Genomic DNA, 17,935 nt, shown 5'->3' with positions numbered 1-17,935 from the left:
CCTAACAAAATAATGTATAGCTGAACATTGCAGCCAGTGCTGTTGTGCAATTATTCACCACATACCAGAAACTTGAACTATGCAGCCCTCTTGACATTTCCAGAAAAAGTTGTGGGATAATGTCTTCATATTGCTTCTGTGAAGTTAAAGCTCTTTCCAATGCTGTAGCAGGCTCTAGAATGTATAACTGGAAAAGCTAAAACCAATCCTCTAGGCATTTCAACCTCAAACATATGCTCGGCCAAGCCAGCAAAGCGTGATACAGAAGCACTGATCCTCCTTTGTAAACTATCAATAAGGGTAAGGCGTAAAATTTCTTTGCCATATGTCCCGCTCTAGTCAGAAAACAAAAATGATGGCCAATAATACAGGTGATAAACTTCCTACGTTGAACAACACCCAACTTTCTTTGTTGCCGTGGCATCATTACTGTGAACACTAATAGGTTCATCTTGACTAGGACCAGGAGCAGGATCCTCTCCAACATCAATAGCCTTCACAACCCTATGGATTTTTGTAAGTATTTGAGTAAAAGCATTCTCTACATTTGTTGACTCCAAAGTAGATGTTTCCATGAAGTAAAAATTCTCTCTTTTTGAGAATGCCTGGCCATCATCTGTAGACACAGCTCTCAGGTGGCGAAGATCTGGCTTGTTTCCAACAAGCATAACCACTATGTTCTGTCAGATATGATCAATGCCCCACCCTCATTAGGTACTACCAATGATCCATGGTGCTCAAAGTTGTAAGGCCCCCATTATGAGGAGAAGCCAAGTGTGAGCCCGGACATTGGTGGAGTCCTGACTTGTATATCAGATGAGGTCTATGTGACCGGATGGCAAAAAGGTGACCATTGTGGGTCTAATCTTTGGGTTAGACGGAGTGGTTAAGCTGGTAGCAACTCGAGGCACATATGGTAGGTCGGTCAGCACATATTCCCTGGCCGACTAGTGGAGGCTCATATGGTAGGTCGGTCAGCAGGCCGACCTAACGACCTTCGCGAGCTATAAAAGCTAAACCCCTTCGCAGCCATCTTACACTTATCTTTCACCCAGTCAGAGTTGTTGTTCCAGCTAGCCTTAAGCTCTTCACCTATCTTCTGTCTAGATCGCCATCTAAGCTTCACACAGTGGAAGCGCACGGGTGGACAGAGCCATCTTTGTATTAGTTGTTTGGAGTTAAAGAATTTTACTGATTCTCCTCTTATCTGTTGTGTACTCTCTATCTCTTTCTCAGATTCTGTTCGCTGCGCCGTGTAATATTTTACATGGTATCAGAGCCCAGGGGGCTCTAGAGATCGGAGAGAGTGCAAGAGGCAAAGGCTTCAACAGCAAAGAGAAACGATGTCGACTCCGGGAAGCAGTTCTGGCGCATCAGGAAGCGGTGCAGGAGGTGGTGCTGCTGTACCGGCTATTCAAACACTGAGGATTCGTCCACCAACCTTCAGCGAAGGCAAGTTAGATGGTACAAACTACACCTTGTGGAAGTTCAAAATTACTACTATCCTTGATTCTTATGAGCTTCTGGAGACTGTGCTGGGGACTGACGCAGAACCACAGCCTACCCCCGACCCATCAAATCCTAGTGTGATGATTCCTCCGAATGCAGATCTCCTACGAGCTTGGAAACGAAGGAATGCAGATGCATTGTGTGCCTTAGTTACAAGCTGTTCTGACAGTGTTTTGACTCTGATTCAGCATACAACCAAAGCGTCAGAGGCTTGGAATGTACTAAGGAGTCAGTATGAAACACGAAACCAAACAAGGATTCAAAACTTGGAGAATCAACTAGCAGCGGAGAAGTTTGCTGAAGGAGAGACGGTTGAAGCATTCATCACTCGGATTAAGAATCTGCGCGACCAGATGGCTGGCGCTGGGATACAAAAGACTAGCGAAGAGCTAGCTCGGAGGTGTCTTCGGATTTGTCCACAAAAGTTTGATGGACTAGTAACTGCCCTTAATACTCAGGTGAGACCTCAAGCTTTGACTTTTGAGGAGTTTTGTGCATTATTAATGGAGGAGGAGTTGAGGCTGAAAGCCCGAGAAGGAAGCAACAATGGAGATGCTGCATTCTCTGCCAATGCAAAAGGCAAAGGTGTTTCCTCCACCAAAAATGATGGTGACAAAAAGAAAAAGGGCGGCAAGAAGAAGTTTCAAGGAGAGTGCTTCTACTGTAAGAAGAAAGGACATGCAATTGCAGATTGTCGTGTCAAGAAGGCAGATGAAAAGAATGGTACCCTTAAAACTAAAGGGAAAGAGACAGCCAATACGGCTGAAGCAGAGTTGGAATTATTCATGGCGACCATTGAGGAAGTGTGCTCCTCGGCGCAAGAAGAATCTACCACTGACTCTTGGGTGTTGGATAGTGGGGCCTCCCGTCACATGACCAACAAGAAAGGTCTATACAGTTCTATGCAGCCTCTACAAGAATCCATCACTGTGACGGTTGGAAATGATGCTAAATGCCCTGCTGCGGGCACAGGTACTATTTCTTTTGTTGCTGCAAATGGTGAAGTCAAAAAGCTTTCAAATGTGTTGTATGTTCCCGAAATCAGAAGAAATCTCTTATCAGTTGCTGCCATAACTGATCTTGGTCATGAAGTAAGGTTCAAGAAGACAGGTGCAGAAATTATTGATAGTGCTGGCACAATTGTTGGCAAAGGAGAAAGGAGGAACAACCTGTATGAGCTAAGTGCTCTTACAGCCACCGCTGGAGTGGGCACAAGTAAGCTTTGGCATGAAAGGTTTGGACACATCGGATTTGCAGTATTGAAGGAGATGCAAAAGCAAGGTATGGTTGCTCACCTACCTACAATAACTGAATTGAAGGAACCATGTGAAGCTTGTATGATGGGCAAGCAACAGAGAAAGGCATTTCCACAAGAAAGCAAGAATAGAGCACATGCTCCTCTAGAGTTGGTGCATGCTGACTTGTGTGGTAAGATGCCTACACAGGCCTTGGGGGGATCTTCTTATTTTATGTTGATTGTCGACGACTACAGTAGGAAGATGTGGGTGTACTTCCTTCGTGATAAGGCTCAAGCTTTTGGTAAGTTTAAAGAATGGCTAATACTTGTTGAGAATGAAACAGGGAAAAGTGTGAAGAAATTTAGAACAGATGGTGGTGGTGAGTTCAACTCAAAGGAGTTTGAAGGCTTTTGCAAGAGCAAAGGGATCAAGCGTCAATTGACGACGCCTCACACACCTCAGCAGAATGGTGTTGTGGAACGCAGGAATCGTACCATTGTGGAGATGGCAAGATGCATGCTAAAGGGCAAGGGATTGCCTAACCATTTTTGGGTTGAAGCTGTTAATACTGCAGTCTACATTCTAAATCGGAGCTACACAAAGGCTCTCAAGGGAAAAACACCTCATGAGGCTTACACTGGTAAGAAACCATCTGTTTCACATTTCAGAATTTTTGGATGTGAATGTTATGCACATGTTCCAGATGAGAAGAGAAACAAGTTACAACCAAAAAGCAGAAAATGTATCTTCTTGGGTTATAGTGATGAGCAAAAGGCTTACAAGTTATATGACCAAGAGGCAAAGAAGATCATCGCGAGCCATGATGTGGTGTTCAAGGAGGAGCCGCATACAGTGGAGGAGGAGAAGGCAAGGTCTTCCACTTTATCATCAAGCGAAGAAGTAGTCCACTATGAACCTGTCCCGAGAGCTATCCCTATCCTTAAGGAGGAGGAAGCATCATCTTCAGATGATGAGGAAAAAGTTCACCAACCTGACATCACCCCACCGGAAAAGCCATTGCCGCGCTGGGTGAAGCAGCTCTATGACCACAATAATCCTATGCCTGCATCTGTTGAGGAGAAGGCAGACGGACCAAGGAGGTCTCAGAGAATAGAGGAGCAAAGGAGGGCTTCTGCTCACATAGTCAACATGGCCTTGATGGTTGAGATTATGAGAGAAGTAAAGGAGCCAACTGACTTAGAAGAAGCACTTGCAGATCCATCATGGAAGGCTGCTATGCAGGCGGAGTATGACAGCATAATGAAGAATGACACTTGGGAGCTAGTGGATCGGCCAGCAAAGCGGAAGATTATTGGCACCAAGTGGATCTGGAAGGTAAAGTACAAGGCTGATGGTACCTTAGAAAAGTACAAAGCTAGACTGGTTGCCCAAGGATTTTCACAAGTTGAAGGGTTTGATTTTCAAGAGTCATTTGCCCCAACTGCCAGAATGACCACTATTCGCACGGTACTTGCAGTGGCTGCCCACAAGAAGTGGCCAGTGTACCAAATGGATGTTAAGTCAGCATTCTTAAATGGTGACCTCAAGGAGGAGGTGTACGTGGCTCAGCCACCAGGGTTTGAGGCCCCCCATTCTGAGAACAAAGTGTGTAAACTGAAGAAGGCATTGTATGGGCTGAAACAAGCCCCCAGAGCATGGTACCAGCGGATAGATAGGTTCTTTTTAAACCTAAACTTCAAAAGATGTGCCTCAGATGCTAACTTGTATGTTTACAGGGATGGTAAAAAGTCTGTAGTGATTGTCCTATATGTGGACGACCTTCTTATTACAGGTGACTATGAAGATATGATCAACCAAACTCGAAAGGCTTTGAGTTTTGAGTTTGAAATGACAGACTTGGGCTTGCTGCACTATTGTTTGGGGATTGAAGTCTGGCAAGAGCCAGGAAAGATCTTCATCTCTCAGAAGAAGTATGCATGGGAGATCTTGAAGGCATTTGGTATGACCGAGTGCAAGGAGATAGCTACACCTATGGAGGTGAATGTAAAGTTATCCGTTGAGGATACATCAGCACTAGCAGACATTGGGAGGTATAGGAGGTTGGTCGGCAGTCTAATCTACTTGTGTAACACCAGACCAGATATCAGTTTTGCTGTTGGTGTTTTGAGCAGGTTCTCAAACAAACCTCATGAGAGTCATTGGAAGGCTGGGATGCGGGTGCTCAGATACTTGAAGAAAACTCTTGACTATGGTATCACATACAGTTTCGGAACTTCTCTTGTGGGGAACTGTGACTCAGATTGGGCAGGAGACATTGATTCCAGGAAGTCAGTTTCTGGTTATTGTTTCTCTTTGGGTTCAGGAATTTTCTCTTGGATTAGTAAGAAGCAACCAACAGTGGCATTGTCTTCTACCGAAGCAGAGTACAAGGCAGCTTGTTTTGCTGCATGTGAGGCCGTATGGTTGAGAAGGATTCTATGGCATATGGGAGTGCAGGATGAAGAACCAACTGTGCTGAGATGTGACAATCAGAGTTGCATCGCCATTGCCAAAAATCCAGTGTTTCATGCACGCACCAAACATATAGAGATCCAGTATCACTATGTGCGTGATTTGATGGAGGATGGGATAGTGGAATTGGTCTACTGTCCAACAGAGGAGAATGGAGCAGATATCTTCACCAAAGCACTTACGAAGGATCTGCTTCAAGTTCATCTTCAGAGACTCGGCATTGGGCCGAGGAGATAGTTCACCTATGGGTGGACATTGAGGGGGGGTGTTAGATATGATCAATGCCCCACCCTCATTAGGTACTACCAATGATCCATGGTGCTCAAAGTTGTAAGGCCCCCATTATGAGGAGAAGCCAAGTGTGAGCCCGGACATTGGTGGAGTCCTGACTTGTATATCAGATGAGGTCTATGTGACCGGATGGCAAAAAGGTGACCATTGTGGGTCTAATCTTTGGGTTAGACGGAGTGGTTAAGCTGGTAGCAACTCGAGGCACATTGCATTGAGTTGCGTGGTAAGGGAGTTAAAAGGGGCCCCTATTGTGGGGTCCGGGGGCCGCGGAAGCGGCCCGTGGCTGGGGGGTCCCAGGGGGGCCAGCGGCCCCCCTGGCGGGGGTCCGGGGGCAGCGCCCCCGGCCCGATGGTAAAGGGAATATTCCCTGGCCGACTAGTGGAGGCTCATATGGTAGGTCGGTCAGCAGGCCGACCTAACGACCTTCGCGAGCTATAAAAGCTAAACCCCTTCGCAGCCATCTTACACTTATCTTTCACCCAGTCAGAGTTGTTGTTCCAGCTAGCCTTAAGCTCTTCACCTATCTTCTGTCTAGATCGCCATCTAAGCTTCACACAGTGGAAGCGCACGGGTGGACAGAGCCATCTTTGTATTAGTTGTTTGGAGTTAAAGAATTTTACTGATTCTCCTCTTATCTGTTGTGTACTCTCTATCTCTTTCTCAGATTCTGTTCGCTGCGCCGTGTAATATTTTACATGTTCGAGTCTTTCCTGGCCAGCTGTGTCCCAATTCTGAGCCTTGATCACCTTCAAGTCGACATGGATGCTGCGAGTGGCGAACTCCACACCAATGGTGGGCTTGGATTTGAGGCTAAACTCGTTGCTCGTGAAGCGCGAGAGGAGGTTGGGCTTGTCGACACCAGAATCGTCTATCAGCACCACTTTGAACAGATAGCCAAGATGGACTACCTGCACCAACTGTGCGCTTGCACTATTCGAATGGGGAGTATTCAGTTGCTCTTGAAGTTGTAGAGGCTTCCCTTTGCAATCATATACAAAATTTGCCCCAACCTCGAGGTGCAGATTCTACTGGTTTGCTCATGAGAGAGCTAGAGCTGCATCCACCAGCAGAGGATTAGAGCAAGCAAAATTTCTTTGGAGGACCATGGGCTGGCATTCTGGATCTTGCATCTCTTGATGAAACTGAGAGTCCTCCCTCTGCTCAAATAGAGTTTTTCACAAAGGACTCAAGCTTTCCAACACAAGAATTTTCCCAAAATCTTGTCAATCATCTGCACAGGACTGCATGTTCGAAACGCCTCTCCCTGCATTTCTCCTTGCCCTACTACACTCAGTGGGGCCATAGGCTGGTCGTCTGCGGATCCGAGCCCCCTCTAGCCTAGGATCCCTCCCTCTCCCTACAGATGGCTCCCCACCATCAAGGCCAGGAGCTCTTCTAGACAGTGCGGATCCGAGCCCCCTCTAGGAGCCTGGGATCCCTCTCCCTACAGATGGCTCCCCACCATCAAGGCCAGGAGCTCTTCTAATAGCAGTCCTCTCCGTCCCCCTCACATTCGAGAGTAAGTGCTGATACCTTGTCATTGATGAAGAGAGTAGGGTCATGCGCAAAGAGACTGGCAAGCCTTGCTCTTTGAGCTTCCTCGAGCAGGCTCCACTTATCCTATCGTTCCAGGGCATGAAGTTGTTGGAATTGTTACTGAGGTCAGTTCAAAAGTCACATGGTTCAAGATTGGAGATCATGTCGGTGTTGGGTGCATGGCGCACTCATGCAATGATTGTGACGCTTGCAACAAGAAGCTTGAGCAATTTTGCCCCAAAACTGTGTGGACGTACAATAGTGTTGACGTTGATGGCAAAAACACTTACGGAGGCTACTCCGATCTCATGGTGGTGGATGAGAAATTTGCTTTGTGTGTGCCGAAAAGCCTGCCAATGGACGCTGCTGCACCTTTGTTGTGTGCTAGTATTACTGTCTACAGCACCATGGTGTACTTTGATATGACAGAAAGGGGTAAGAGTTTGGTGTGGTTGCTGGGATTCTTCAATGCTGTACCTATGCACAGTAGGGTTTCCTGAGATTGAAAAAGGAACTAAATCTAAAGGAAGGAGAGAGAAAGGAAGGACCTAAAACTAGGCTTTGATACCAACTGTAATGAAGGAGACCTAGGAGAGAGAAGGAGAGAAGGGGAGAGACTGCAGAGAGGAGAGAGAAAGAGGAAGAAGATGAGAGAAGAAGAGAGAGAAAGACTACCAGAAGAGAGAGAAAGGCAGGAAAAGAGAGAGAAAGAGGAAGGAAGCCATGAAAGCTAGGAGGAAGGAGAAAAGAGAGACTTGATTATTGATAACTGATCCCCTAATTGGGTCTTTCAACACCTTATGTACCCTGTCAGTATAACTAGGTATTCCCACGGTAATCCGTGTCCTACGCATCTATCCCCACTCTTTTATAGAAACTAAAGCTATGAAGGGAGGTGGGTGGGCAAAACCCCCGACGGGTCTGTCCTATGGGAGGGTGGTCCTAGAGAACTAGGAGGCTTCTCAACATTCAAATCACGATGACATATTGACCTTAGATAATGTAGGGTAGAACCTTGGCTCATATCGTTTTAGGGAACCGGAATGGGACTTAACCCTATGGGTAGAGAGGTCAAGCGATGCATCCCTCTTGTTTCCAATTCTCTTTGAACCAAGTGCAATATGAGTTTGCCTTGGTTTAGATGCTCTGTGTAAAGTACTCTAGAAGGCTATAGAATGACTTGACCATTAGAAACCCAAGAAGACTTAGGTCGAGCCTAACAGGTTTGATCGATATGTTTCATTTCAGAGTAGACTCAGGAGTTGCTAACCGACACACCTGTGACATTCCGTGAAAGTGCCAAGTGACATCTTTTAGATCAGACTCCTGATGGACTACTTAAACGTGTCGCGACTTAGGCATGTTACAGTTGGTATTGGAGAAAACCAACAAGCAACATAAGCAAGATAAGAGTGAATTAGGTAGAGTGAAGTAATGTTTTCAGTAGAAGACATTTTTTTAATTACTCACGTGAGGATTGTTGTTGCGTCCAGACCTACGATGCATTGAGAAAATTCCTCATATTTCATATCATGTTCGGGACTGCTATGAGCTCCTCAAGTTATCATTGAAGAACTGACATGATGGGGATCCTAGATCACCTCTACAACCCTTTACCACTATTTGTGGAAAGGCGTTGGACTTGGAGTGCAGGTTATTGCTACATAGATGCCAACCGGTTTGCTTATCTTCAAAACAATCTGAAGAGCCTAAAATGGTTGGAGGACTTGAAGGTTATCAAGTTATTCATCTTTCATGAGGCACGTGTGAACTCGATCCTACACGTTGGACAGGGACATGCATAATAAACTCACTACATCTATGAAGAAGTAGTCAAAGTCTTGCTGACAGATAGTGGGGTGATGTGAACATCATGTCTATCAGAAGCCTGGCTTTCCTGAACTTCCCATGACTTATCACTTCCTGAGAATCCATTCCCCAAAACCATATTACTACTCTGTCCCTATAAAAGATTCCAATAAGGAATTAGTCTCCCCTGAATGATTGTTCTCCCTTGAATTGATATATCTTTTGAACTGTTATCGAGCCTATCTCTATCTCCCCTGAATGATTGTTCTTGAGGCTTATACCTCTTTTGAATAAATGAGAATTTTATGATTACCTGACTTGTTGCAAAGTATTGAAGTACGTGTGATTTAATCAAAATCGGTGCATTGAGACAAGTTGTGAAGAGATGTGTAAATATAATCTTAATGCAAAAATTTTAATCAAATCAGACACAACCCCAAATGCAAAATCAAGATGTATAGAATCTTTATCAAAGATTATGCCTTACACTACAAGGATATAGGGGAATAGCGACGGCCATTTGTGATGCAAATTAACGGTGTCGCTATTTGCATTGCAAATAGTCATCGCTATTTGCGTCGCATTTATTTGCGATGCAAATAGCGACAGTACTCAGACGAAAAAAATCGAGGTCGAAATCCGAGCACGGCATTATGTGGGAAAGAGTGAAAGAGAGAGCGAACTACATCGTGCATTTGGGAGGGAGATGGTGAGAAAGAGAGAAAGAGGGAGAAGGAGAGTTTCTCATCGCCATCCCCACCATTTGCAAAGAAGAGGAGGAAGTGCACGAAGGGCAAAGAGGAGCCGACATCGCAAAGAGGAGCTGCTGAATCCATCCTTGGACCTTTGCGGTGAGTGCATTGCTCCCTCTTGGCTTGTTCTTGTTTTTTCTCATTTTTTAAAGTTTGTTTTTGTTAAGAATGATGTGTATTGAAGGAGAAAGAGAGGAAATGAGAGAGGGAGAGGAAGAGAGAAAGAGAGAGAGAGAGGGAGAGAGAGAGGAGAAGGAATGGATGAAAAACAAAGGGAGGGTAAGATCTTGTTCTTTAATTTCTTCTTTTCTTGTTTTTTTTTTTTAGTAGTAGAAGAGAGAGAGAGAGAGAGAGAGAGATGTTTTATTAAAGGTGCACCTTGGGTGTGTTCGACACTTCGGAAAGGTGAGTAGTAGTAGTAGTGGTGGTGGTGGTGGTGGTAGTAGTAGTAGTAGTAGAGAGAGAGAGAGAGAGAGGTTTTGTTAAAGGTGCACCTTGGGTGTGTTTGATGCTTCAGGAAGGCGAGTAGTAGTAGTAGTAGTAGTAGTAGTAGTAGTAGTAGTAGTCGTAGTAGTAGTAGTAGTAGTAGTAGTAGTAGTGGTAGTGGTAGTGGTAGTGGTAGTGGTGGTGGTGGTGGTGGTGGTGGTGGTGGTGGTGGTGGTGGTGGTGGTGGTAGTAGTAGTAGTAGTAGTAGTAGAAGAGAGAGAGAGAGAGAGAGAGGTTTTGTCAAAGGTGCACCATGGGTGTGTTTGACGCTTTGGGAATGCGAGTACTAGTATATGTATATATATATATATATATATATATATATATATATATATATATATATATATTGGTAAGGATGTACCTTAGGTGCATTTGACGCTTCGGAAAGGCGCAAAAAGCTTGTGTTTCCAAGCTTTTTAAAGTGAAAGAGAGATTGGACTTGGAGGTGAATGGATGGTTTTATTGACATGCTTTGTGCTACTACCTCCTACGCTCTACATATCGAGTCGTACTACACAAAGGAAAAAGGGTAGCGAGGTCCGGAGCAATACCATGGGACGGGGAACACTCCGACATAGGGTAGTTAGTCCCTCGCCCCCATGCATAACATATTAGACTTTACATACTATAGGCCTGTCCATAGGTGGGTGGAGACTTTACATACGTTAATTTTGTAGAGTTACAAGAGAAGAAATCCCTTCTTAAACAATTTAAGAAAGAAAAAAAGAAAAATAAAAAAACAAATTGTTTGTCGTAACATAGACCAAATGGAAAACGATGAAGGTCGTGATGTTCAAGATCGCAAGGCGTATCTTAATTAGCGGGTCCCATGTCCTTGCTCTCAATGTAAGCTGGCAATTAGACGAAAACGTTGATTGTCTATAGAATACATTGTTGCATGGAATAATATGCGTGGGGGTCCGTGAATGTCACTCGTCGCAGGGACGCTTAGAGATAGGAGAAAAGATGATAAAGAGTTCTTAACTCAAGGCAAATTCACAAAGAAGAAGAAGTTTAGATGCAGTAAGTTCATGAGGTAGGAATAACTTATTTACACTAAAGTTGATAATACTACTAGTGAAAAGGAGCTTCAAAATCCTTCTTCAAAACTTCATGAGAGATCTAAGAAATCAAGCTAAAGGCTTGTCAGATGAAAATAATCCTCTATTGGTTAGAAGAAAAGCCCTCCTTGGAACCCATGAATAATTATTCCATTGAGGTGAACCGTCTCTAAGAAGTCTACATAAGAGGGAATAATACAGTTTGAATCTTTTGTTGGCGCCACATAAGTGGCAAGAATTTTGTTTGAAACACAGTTGTCATGCTCTGATTCTTCAATAATTTTCAAGGTGTTCTTCCTGAATTGAGGTATTTGTTGCAATGCTCTTTGAGGCTTCAATCAAGTTTAGAGCACAAAACTTTCTCATTGTCTTTTCTCAAGCAGTCGGATATTCAGTGAAGCAGACCTTCACCAATCAGTGCATGTTGTTTGTCAGGGAAGTCGTTATCATCCAAGAACTCTAATTCAATTACCAACTTATCTCTCATTTGCATAACATCACTTTAATCCAAATCATCAACTCACTTTGTATCTTCATATCAAGAATATTGATTTATTTCTCTCATGATATCAATTCTATATTTAATATACAATGTGAAGTGCTTAGTTTGGTTGTAGAACCACAAATCAACAAGTACCACTACAACATACAAGCCATATACCGACGTCCAAAGTGATGAAAATATTGATCTAAAAATTTGCCCCCCATCATCACTAGAAATGTCAATATATACGTCTCTTTAGAGCCGTCACTATTAGTGCCACTATTTGCGATACAAATAGTGATGCTTGTTGACACATATATTGAAGTTGATAGCAATGCATGAAGTAAATTAGTAATGCGAGTATGAACGATTACATAGAAAAACTTTTTAGGTGGCAGAGTAGCATATTTCCTTGCCATCTTCCAATACCATGTGATGAACAATGTTCCATAAAGTAATTATAAATTGAGTATACACTCATCATCAAGACAGGTGCATCATGAGATGCTGAAAAAAAGAGTACTCGATTCAATATTCAAATAAGTACAAGAATGATGATGACAACTCATAAAAGTACATGGAATGATAGAGAGGAGAGTCCAAAACAAATAAGGAAATGTATATATAAATATTGCAAAATGTGAGTCCATATAAAGGATGAGAAATATATCCAAGGAATGCTGCATGGAAAGAGTCTGTATAGATCACAAGGCCAAAAAAGGAAAGCATGTACACTTTACGAATCCAAGTGACTGCTATAACTCCTCACCATCTGAGAGCTCGTTCTGATATAATGGAGCATCGCATGTACTCTACAATATAAAAAACCAAAGATTAATCCACATTACATAATACATCATAAAAAAAGTAATGATTGAAAACAAGAATGAGACATGACTCACTGGGCCACTACGTGCATACAATCTATTGATGAGTGTAGTGAGACTGTGTTCTCTACATACCGAGTCTCTAAACCTATAGGATCGTGGTTTGTGATGGAGTACTCCAAAGAAAATAAAGTAGCATTGTTAGAAATAAGGTTATTAGTACAAATGGTATTTTGTCACTCTCCAAATGATACACAATCCTACCTCCGATCATGTCGTCACTGTCTTCTATTGTTGCCACTCTCCAAATAAGTTGTTTGTGATGGAGTACTGCAAAGAAAATAAAGTAGCATTGTTAGAAATAAGGTTATTAGTACAAGTGGTATTTTGCCACTCTCCAAATGATACATGATCCTACCTCCGATCGTGTCCTCACTGTCTTCTATTGTTGCCACTCTCCAAATAAGTTGTAGGGCCTCCGCTGTCTAGATATAATGCACGATCCCTACCTCCAATCGTTCCCTCTCTGCTTCCTATTGTTGTCGCCATCACCTTGGAGAGTTTGTGGCCTCCTCCCCTGAGTCTTCACCAATCCTCTACATCCAACCACTTGGGCTTGAAGCACCACTCTTGATTGCCTTATGTACCTCTTTGCAGTTGTACATACTAAGAACTCCTCATACAAGGACTCTACCACATAGTCCTTGCTTCGCTCTAGTATATTTTTCCAATGGTCTAAAAAATTGTGCTTAAATACTTGTTGGTGCAACTCTCTTATGCAAGCCATTATCCTCCTTCTCTCATCATTCATGATCATGGTACCTGTTTTCTCCTCCATGAGGTATTCATATCCTGTTGGGGTATGTCTAATGTGTGCCCTCTCCCACCTATGACCACGCTCTTGGGCATAACCAGGAGACCCTTGTTTATGTGGTGTACCTATGGGGGTGGTATCTCTCAGAGTAGCATCCATAGGGGTGTTACCTACTATGGATGGCTGAGCAAAACCTAGAGTCACATGAGTAAATGTCCCTACAGGTACTGCATTGGTGCCTCCACAACATCCACATGAGCCACCCTTTTTAGAAATGGTGTGAGAGAAAGAACTAGCAATTGATTGTGGTGTCACAACATTTAAATTTCTGTAGCACCCCGTAGAACCACCCCCTCCATTGATCGAGTGAGGCATCCTTGCGTCTCTCTCCATGGCCAATCTAGAATGGCGACTCCACCTACTAGAGATTGAAGCATTAGAGCATATTGAGATAGGCCATGCAAAAAGGCCACACGATGACTTAAATAACTCTTGGTTTGCGATGTCTCTAAAGTAGACCATGTGATCCAGAGACATGCGCATGAAGATCTCTTGTAGCATCTCATTTGTTATCCCTCAACTCATCTTGCTCTCTCGATATTGTCAAATGTGACCGGCATAGTCAAAAAATGATGTTAGCATAATCAATATAAGGATGTAGATAAAGCATGATAGTCCACTTCATTATTGAGAAATTCTTGGTCTTAGCTTGTCTCTTTGTCTATATTACTCCTGCTTGTCACCTCCGTACACTCCAAGCTCTCCTCACCCTCTACCTGCAACATTGACTCTATCTAGATATTTTGCTTTTCTATATGCTGGTGACATTGCTTTTATCATACACTCGAGCACTCCGAGGTATCGATGGAAAAATATACCACCAATGATGTTGCCAAGGATTTGGATAGAAGATTACATGTTCAATACAACATGTGAGTGTCTCGCAAAGAGATCATGCACCTGTTCATAATGACTCGGCAAGACAAACATGCCATGCAAATTGTTCCATATTTTCTTGGGATCTACCTCCATAATTCCAGATAGACCTCGTCAAATGGTTGTCCTAGCTCCTTTGAAGAGCACCCTACCATGGCACCATAAGAACCACGAACCGGCTAGGTAGAGGCTGCAAATACATTGCTGGCCACAAAAAACCTGCAAGAAACCTTTCTTCCTCACCAAGAACCATTGCTCCAAAACACGCAAGAGGAAGGCACATAAGAAATTGAACAATGCTTCCATCCTCACTCTCTTCCTCTTCCTCACTCTCAATTAAAAATGAGTATGAAACACAAGAGAGGAAAGCAAGAACAAGAAAGATGAGAGTTGTGCCAAAATGAGAGAGAGGGAAATGAAGCATGAGAGGAGAAGATAAAGGAAGAGAGAGGGTGTAACCACCTCAACCTCCCACCTCCCCAAATCACACGACAAGCCTCTTCCTTTTCCTTTCTTGATATTATAAAATTGAATTGCATACATTTAGGCTAAGGTCTAAAGACCCTTCAATTTTTGGAATGAGACAAAAGGTCTTTGACCTTCCCTTTCCTTTCAATATTTTTTAATGTGAGCCTTTTGGACTACACATTTTACATTGCTTCATATTTGATTTTTTTACAAGAGAGTACAAAAGCAAAGTGTTAGTTTGCAAAGGATGTTTCCATGTTGAGCACATTTTGGTGCCTTTATTTGCACATATTTCTTGGTTATCATTCCTCCCACGCTTAAGTGTGAAGCGTCCACACGAACAAACTTGAAGAAGAACCACGATCAACTCTTGAAAAACCTTCATCTTTGATCTTCATTTTCTTCTTAGATCTTGAAATTTCCATGGGATAGGAAAGGAAAAAGCACACAATAAAAAAAACACAACTAGGACGGGGAGCCTAGGTTTAGAAACACTCGAAACAAAAATCACAAGCGAAACACAAAGGATAGGGTTTTTCAAAAAATTGAATGCAAGGTCAACATCACTCTTAATATAGGAAAGAAACAATAACCACATCATGAAGTGCATTGAAAACCCGAAGAAGATGTATAAGTGAAACACACCCTTATAAAAGATATTGCATTAGAGTTCTCCCACCCAGTCTTAAAAAAGAAAAAGAAAAAGTGGTTTTATTATGATAAAAACACAAAAAATAATTTTAAAAAGAAGAGATTTATAGGAATTCCTATGTGAATCAAGGATGATAATCTTGTGAAGAGAAGGGATCAATAGAAGATAGGAAGAAGATGCATGTGAATGGGTTTTGGAGAGGGTTATTTTGATCAAAGGTTTAAAGTGTTGGCTTTACTGTGTGAAAAAATTAAAACGCAAAATGTCAAGGGTAGCATGTCGTGTTGAAGAAATAAGGAAAGAAATAGATGACAGTTGCGTGCAGATGGCGTCGTGGAGGAAAGGCCACCACTCTTAGGGAGAGACATTGAAGAAATATCAAAAGCTACCACATTGCAAGATGCCATGCCATTTGGAGCGCGTGCAGGCTGAGGCTCCACCTAGTGTTGCAGTCTAACCTGACTGGCTTCATACACCATTCTGCTCACGACGTCTCCTCTTTGGTGCTCTGGAAGGTCTTGCAGCATTTTGTTGACATTGCTGGTTCCGAACACCTTGTGCACGTTTGCAAACTTTAATGGTTCGTCTATTGGAAAGTAAGGAGCAAACACACAGTCTTTGGTGCATCTCCCACGTAGGAGCTTACAGGCTACACAAGGAGAAGAGTTGGCCTACTTGGAACTCTCTTTCATGGCTTTTGGCCTCATCAGTGAGCACCTCCTCTGGGTTGGTCATGGTGGCATAAGAAGGGAGATGATGTAGGTACTTGGAGTCGAGGGGCCAGTAGATGTTGCTGCTAACCGTGGGTGAAGGATGAAGGGGAAGAAAGAAAAGAGGGAGATGCAAACACGAAGTGGTTTTTTTTTTTCAAAACTATTTTCAAAGGTAAACATGGTGAGGAATGAACAACATGAATAGGAGCTCTCAGCAGCCCATCTTCTCATTACAAAGCCATTTCTTCTTTGTGAGAATGCAGCCACCGATTGAAGCTTTCTATGACCCGAATATGACTGCAAACCTTTGAACCTCTTGCAAGTTCCATAGCCACCTCTTTTCCTGGCCTGTGCACCAAATGAAGGGCACCCTGCCGTGGCACCATAAGAACCACAAACCCGCTAGGTAGAGGTTGCAAATACATTGCTGGCCACAAAAAACCTGCAAGAAATCTTTCTTCCTCACCAAGAACCATTGCTCTAAAACACACAAGAGGAAGACACACAAGAAATTGAACAATGCTTCCATCCTCATTCTCTTCCTCTTCCTCACTCTCCATTAAAAATGAGCATGAAGCACAAGAGAGGAAAGCAAGAACAAGAAAGATGAGAGTTGTGCCAAAATGAGAGAGTCTGAGGGAAATGAAGCGTGAGAGGAGAAGATAAAGGAAGAGAGAGGGTGTAACCACCTCAACCTCCCACCTCCCCAAATCACCCGACAAGCCTCTTCCTTTTCCTTTCTTGATATTATAAAATTGAATTGCATACATTTAGGCTAAGGTCTAAAGACCCTTCAATTTTTGGAATGAGACAAAATGTGTTTGACCTTCCCTTTCCTTTCAACATTTTTTAATGTGAGCCTTTTGGACTACACATTTTACATTGCTTCATATTTGATTTTTTTACAAGAGAGTACAAAAGCAAAGTGTTAGTTTGCAAAGGATGTTTCGATATTGAGCACATTTTGGTGCCTTTATTTGCACATATTTCTTGGTTATCATCCTTTCAATACCGCCTTAAACCACTGTACATCGAATATGATCATGGAGCAGCTATGGTAATCCACTGCAATGACAATTCGTAAGTTGCCAAAATACTCCATCTCATCTACTACAGTATTTGGATCCGTGGCCTACCATTGACTCTCTTAGTAGAACTTTGCCATGACATCATAGTCCATCGTGGAGTGTTATTTTTTGATGCGCTGAACTAAAAAATGTTGCCTGCATGACTAGCCATGCTGTAGATTTTGTATTGTACATCAAAATAGCTAGGTGAATTGTTGTATATAAAATCTAGATATGATAACAAAGAAATCTTGTAGTCACCTTTGGACTATATCCCCTCGAGAATTCCCACTCCTCCCTAGAGACCTCTACCCCTTCGCGCGAAGCTGTAGACAAAGTTTCATGCAACCACCTCATAGGAATGAACCACGACATCTCCTCCATGCTATCACGATATCCAATTGGTCGATGACATGTGCTGTATCAAAATTCTAATCACACTCCCTCCCGTTCTCTTGTAGTTTACTTGTACATATTGAGCCACTTCTCCATGGATGCATGATGTAACATATAAAAATGATTCTTTTACTCCTCCATGGAACCATCCGTCCTCTTTTCTATCCAATTTCCAACCACCACATCTCTTGTCACTCTATCATTGTCCTTCAGCACCCATAGCATATTGTTATCTAAATCCACCATTGGGAGCTACTTCGAAATCTCCTCTCCATGCCCTTAGGATATCAAACCGGTCAATGACATGTGTTATATCGAAATTCTAATCACACTCCCTCCCATTCTCTTGTCGTCTACTCGTACCTATCAAGCCACTTCTCCATGGATGCATGATGCAACATACAAAAATGATTCTCTTTCTACT

The 17,935-nt window shown here is 42.9% G+C and overlaps 1 pseudogene; it reads right to left on the bottom strand.

Annotated features, from left to right (window-relative positions):
- Positions 1 to 383: 383 nt before the first annotated feature.
- On the bottom strand, positions 384 to 16,473 carry LOC148013683 (ras-related protein RABA1f pseudogene; annotated as a pseudogene).
- Between the last annotated feature and the right edge of the window lie 1,462 nt (positions 16,474 to 17,935).

The sequence above is a fragment of the Lygodium microphyllum genome, chromosome 26 (assembly GCF_053477565.2).
Source record: "Lygodium microphyllum isolate KBCC chromosome 26, Lygodium_microphyllum_v1.1.10, whole genome shotgun sequence".
NCBI lineage: Eukaryota > Viridiplantae > Streptophyta > Polypodiopsida > Schizaeales > Lygodiaceae > Lygodium > Lygodium microphyllum.
This window is presented reverse-complemented; position numbering and strand designations above follow the sequence as displayed.